The 5,999-nt window shown below is 42.9% G+C and overlaps 1 pseudogene; it reads right to left on the bottom strand.

Annotated features, from left to right (window-relative positions):
* Positions 1-1,745: 1,745 nt before the first annotated feature.
* Positions 1,746-5,999, bottom strand: part of LOC121926404 — a 5,541-nt pseudogene continuing 1,287 nt past the window's right edge.

Here is a 5,999-nt window from a genome sequence, read left to right as displayed (position 1 = left end):
GATCCAATATGAACTTCACATGCAAGAATCGCTTTCAAACCCAGTTTTTTCTGTAGTCTGAATGGCCCCTTTGATAACTAAACTCTATGACCAGAATACTGATACAGTAGTGACTTATGCTAGTGTAACTGTTGTTTTTTTTTATTTTCTGACATTGGATAAGGAGCTACACAGTACTTCCTCATGCAATTTTTTTCTAGACTGTGAAATAACTGTTGGATGGTCTGCGGGCACAGCTTCACTCCATGATCCAAATAGCTATGGAGGTACACCATGGAGCCTTTCACACTACACAGATATACCACTACAATTCCACTTTAACTACCCTGGCAACATCCAATGGAATCCTGGAAGGGGCACTGGAGAAGTTCTGGGGCACTGATTTCTAAATATCTCTCCCTAAACTGCCAATCCCAGAAGCCATAGGAGTGAACCATGGCCCTTAAGAGTAGAATCATACAGTACTACAAACCTGTAGTGTGAAAAGACTCCAGGGACGTCGCTCATGCTAGCTGGCCACCACCCTCCTAGTTTATTTACAAAAGTACCCTGGTGGAACTTTACACTCTGTCAACTTCAAAGAGAAATTGGCTTTCATTTAAACCTTTCTCACCTGAGGTGGCATGTACAGGATGATTCAAAAGGAATGGTGCAAAACTGAGTAAGAACAGTTTTACTTTTGCACTATTCTTTTTGAATCACCCAGTATATTTAAAAGTATTTCCCACAAAAAAATAATAATCATAGTTGCTGCTTCAAAACTATAGCTGTTTGATGTAATGGTATGGCATATAAATCTTAAAATGTCTGTTAAGCTATGTGGCCTTTATCTAGGATAATGACACTAGTTTTTACTTGACTTCAATTACCTAGCCAGCTTGATATCAGCAACTGTCAGCACGTTCCTCACATATCTTCTCTGTGCAGTGCCATCCTCATGCCTGATGTCCCCCCCCCCATCTGCAGTAGGGGGACAGTGGTGAAGGCTGACTGCCCCACCTCTCCCTCCCAATGCCTTGCTTGCCTGACCCCCTGACCACCCTGACACTGCCCAGCAAGACTGTTGTTGGGTGGGGGCTTGCAGCAACCTCTGGATGACCATTTGGGGCCCTGTGCAGTGGCTCACGGGAGCAGCTGCAGTACCCCCAAACAAATGGCACATGCCATTTGGGATCTAGAGCAGCCTTGTCAGGCCCCAAATGAAAGGTACTCGGCCTCCACCTAGCCAAGTAGTGCCTGCTGCTTGTGTACAATGCTGCAGCCTCCCAGCAGCTTTTTAGCATCAGAAGCAACTGCTCAGAAGAACAGCCACTCTGGACCCTAAACAAATGACACTTCCACCCAAAAGCAGAGCTTGCTGCTTGAGGGGGCGCAGTGCTGCAGCCTTTGGAAGGCTGTTTGGGGACTTATGCAGCTGCCAGGTAAGCGAGAAAGGGATGTGGCACCAGTTCTCACAACCTTACCAGCCCCAGGTATACAGCTCCCTTCTGGGTGTCACCCAGCATGCTGCACATCCCTTGCACCTCCTAATGATACCACTGTCTCTGTGTAAGTAAAAAAAAAGATCCACACTATGTGTGTTTGTGTCAGAGAGAAGAGGGAAGACTAAGAGGCAAATTTATTTTCTGTAACTTTCCCCTTTGCAACATCCGGGAAGACAAAAGGGCATAACTATGATAACAAAAATTACTTATAAATAGATTTTATTTATAAAGTTGATTTACATAAAATAGGATACTCTTTAAAAACGCATATATACAACTTGACAAATCCTAACAAGTGCATACAAAAATACCTTCAATACATTAAAAAATAAAACTTCAGGGTTTTTCTTCTTCTCCCCTTCCCCCCTCCATAAATGAACCTTCGCAGCAGATCCAAGAAAACAAAAACTTGGAAACTATTTAAGATGAACACTTTTACCCTCATTTAATATAAAATGTTAGGAAACTCATCTAAATTGGGTAAGTTCTCAAAACATCCTAAATGGCAGTGTTAAGAAGCCAAGGGTCAAGTGGACTTCTACAAATGTTTACTCTCTTCTTGCAATCTCTAATGATTTTTTGTACAAAAATACGTCTTCATATCAACAGTGTTCCACAGAGAGTTCAAGTTACACATATAAAGTCTATTTTTGACATTACAATATTCCCCCTTCCCATTCCGAAAAAGGAAGCATCAAGTTTTAGCTATTTCAGCTCTTCCCATATAAAAACACACACATACATTTAAAAGTGGAAGCCCAGTAAATCTCCATCTGACACTGAAATCAGAAATAAGCCTTTTCATTGGAAGTTCAAGAGTCAGAGGGAACCATAAACTACTGTACAACAGCAGGTAAAAATGTTGGCCCCTATTATTTACATAATTGCACTTTTTTTAAAAGAGAAGGAGAACTATCACAAGACACCAGTGTTCTGTTTTTCAAAAGAACAACGAAACAGCAATGTCAGATATCACAATGATCTGGTCATCAAACCACCCTTGTAATGAAGCTCGAGGAAAGTAGGAAACATGTTACACAAGAATCCTACTGCTCTTCTGCTGCATCTTAACAGGCGGCTGGGACAATGAGGTACTGAGGTTCTATGCAGCGCTGCCTTCTATACTGCTACAAAAAGAAAAAAGAAAGGCCATTAGAAACATGTACCTGATATAGATCCTCTGGTCACCCGCCTTTATTTTTATTTAATTATTTGTATTTAAAACATTTTTATATTTCCTCCATTACCACAAGGGCCCCATTTTAACCTCCTCCATTTGCTCCTCACGAGTAAGCAACAATGTGATAAACAAATAAAAAACAATTAGAGCAAGGTAAAGTTTTTAAAAATATTTTTTTAAAAAACACATTAAAATACTCTTTTAAAACTCTAGTGGTCTAAAAACTAGCGGTCTAAAAACTATCCTAGAATCAAGTTTTTAAACAGTTAAAAAAGTAATTTCAAATACTGAATGCGATGCAGAACAGTGCTGTTTTCACTGCTCACTAGAATTTTAAAAGATAGGGGCCAGCCAAACTTCTTTGGACAGAGAGTTCCACAATCGAGGCGCTGCTCCAGAGAGAGCCCTGTTGCATGTACCCACCAACCTAAGTTCATGAGATGGTGGGACACACAACAGGGCCTCCAGTGAAGATCTCAAATCACTGCTCTGTCAGTCCCCCGTACAAAGCTCTGATCAAGTGACTTACTGTTTCTAAGGGTTGCCTTATATGAGAAAGAGTTTGGACTATATGTTGTGTCAATGATCTAAATCCAAAGTCACTCTAGTGGACATCTACTTTCTTCTTCCACTCCCACATAGTAGCCTTCCATGATGTCTGAAAACCTGTTTCTAAGGTTTCCCAACCCTCCTGAGCAGCTTTTTGAGAAGGGGGGGTACACAGGCAGGGGTCTGCACAGGGAGAGGGGGAAATCTCTCCTACTCTTTCTCCACCAAGAAAAAGAATTCTGCCATCAGAATGACACTGTTGGATCCTGTCCAATGTTGCTACCTCTGTTTCAAACAGGGCAAGCAAGCTCTCTTTAAAATCTGCCTTCCTCCTGGTTTAAACAAGATTTGGGATGGGATGGAAAACAATGACCAACTGAAAAGTTTGGGCATAGCTAGAAAGAATGCAGTCAGCCCTCTGTTTTTGCAGGGATCTGTTCCAGCCCCCCCCCCCCCAAAAAAAACAGAAACTCGCAGATATTCAAGCCCCATAGGCTTGAATGGGGGTGTGTACCCACAAGCGACTGCAGGTGCATGCCATGGGCATGCGCCCCATTTTAACCTCCTCCATTTGCTCCTCACAAGTAAGCGCGGGTCACAGATCTGAAGTCTGCACAAATGGAGGGGGCAACTGTATATCACTCATTACTGCAGAGAAAATCTATCTAGTTGGATTGATACGTTTAAAACTGCAGTCCTAGCCTCACCTGGAAGTATGTCCCCTAGAATTATTGGTTTATTTCTTACCTAAATATTTACAGAATTGCATGGGGCAAATCACTTGTAAGTGTTTATGGTAACTTATACCAAATGTTTATGGCAACCTATGCCATTGTTCTGTCCAAATAATAACTTATAGTTAAGCCCCAGAGACAAAGTGGGTGGAACCTTGCTATTTGTATGGGGGTGTTTTTATGTATTCTTAATTGTTTTATTGATATTTGCTGTGAACCGCCCTGATCTATGGAAGGGCGGTATAAAAATAAAAAAAATTATTATTATTATTATTAAAGCTCTCCCCAACTCAACATCTTCTTGGGATGAGAAACAATTAAACTGCCAGCAGTTTCAGCCTGAGAGCGGACTGTTTGAAGTTATGCAATTAAACCGGTACACGCCTGTGAAGTAAATTCAGCCCAAGCCCAAGCACCACTGCTTCCTCCCTTCTTCAGGGACAGAAATGCTTCCAACTAGTCATCAAGGTCACTACTTCTGAGCACATCCACAAGAGGTGTATGTGTGTCTTCAATTCACTGTTGACTTGTGGTAACCCCCATGAACCGTCTAGGGTTTCAGAAATGGTTTTGCCAGGTCCATCCTCTGAAATATTGCCTACATCCCCGTTATCTGTTGGCAGTGTCCAATCCAAGTACTAACCAGGGCTGATCCTGCTTAGTTTCCAAGATCAGACAGGATCCAGTACTTTTAGGGTACGTAGGCCCTACCAGCCACAAGGTACCTACTGCTTTATTTCAAGGGAACATTCAATTTGTATGCTTGTTGCATGCAGCCTGAAGATTTTGGACTCCACCAGACATCCATTTTTATTTTCTGGGACTGGATCCCAATCTGCAGCCTTCTAGGGGCAGATTCCCCCAGCTGTATGAGACTGAAGCAGCAGCAACAGCAGCGGGAGTTGTAGTTCAAAATCAACCATGTGAACTTCCATCCCCATCAGCCAAGGTGAGCCAGTGGTTTGTGTGCTACCACCCCAGGCTAGCTTCTGCCCAGTTTGGCTTTAAATCACCTTTGCCATCATTTGCCAAACACAATCCCAGTGTGCCAGGGCCAGGCCAGTAACACTGGTACAGCACGCATTTGGGTCCTCTTGCCAAGGGTGACATAAGAAACAAGCACAGCATTTTACACTTTCTACGTAGGAAGCCTGCCACCCACAATGACTGCTTCAGAGGCACCACTGTAAAGGCTGTAGGAAGACACAGGAAATTTGTGACAAAGGTCTAATGTAGAAATAGGACAGTTTGACACTGCTTTAACTGTCATGGCACCACCCTATGGAATTCTGGGATTTGTAGTTTGTTTTGGCATCAGAGCTCTCTTAACAGAGAAGGATAAATATCTCACAAAACTACAAATCCCAGATTTTATTGCCCTGAACCATGTCAGTTAGAGTGGTGTCAAACTGTACTACTCTGGTGCTGCAGATCAGACAAAAGTTACATTATAAATTCAAAACTGTTTGATCCCACATCCTATGGTACTGTGGGATTTGCAGTTTGGGGAGGCTCTTAGGACTGTCTGCTCTGGATCCGGAGAGTGAAGGAATGCCTCCAGAGCAAAAAGTCTAAGCACCTCACCAACTATGAATCCCAGGATTCCATGGGATGGAGCCATAAGATGTAAAGCCTATGAAACTGCTCAACTTTGCATTACAGACCAAGTCTCCACAGGTTTCATCAGGAGTAAGAGCCAGCATGCTGTAGAGGTTTGAGTGTTGAACCAGGACTCTGGAGACATGGTTTGAATCCCAGTTCGGCCAAGGAAACCCACTGAGGTGACCTGGAACAAGTCACACTATCTCAGCCTCAGAGGATGGCAATGGCAAACCCTCTCTGAAGAAACTTACCAAGGAAACCCTATGACAGGTTTGCCTTAAGTCAGAAATGATTTGAAGGTACACCACAAGCACCACTCTCTTGAGTGGGGCTCCAGCTCAGCCAACTCAAAGCAGAGGCAAAAGGGAAGGTTTAGGAGAGATATGACAGCTCTGTTGAAATATATGAAGGGATATAATAGAATCACAGAGTTGGAAAAGACCACGGGGG

Source organism: Sceloporus undulatus, chromosome 1 (assembly GCF_019175285.1).
Source record: "Sceloporus undulatus isolate JIND9_A2432 ecotype Alabama chromosome 1, SceUnd_v1.1, whole genome shotgun sequence".
NCBI lineage: Eukaryota > Metazoa > Chordata > Lepidosauria > Squamata > Phrynosomatidae > Sceloporus > Sceloporus undulatus.
Note: the sequence above shows the minus strand (reverse complement) of the source record. Positions and strands in the feature narration are given on the sequence as shown.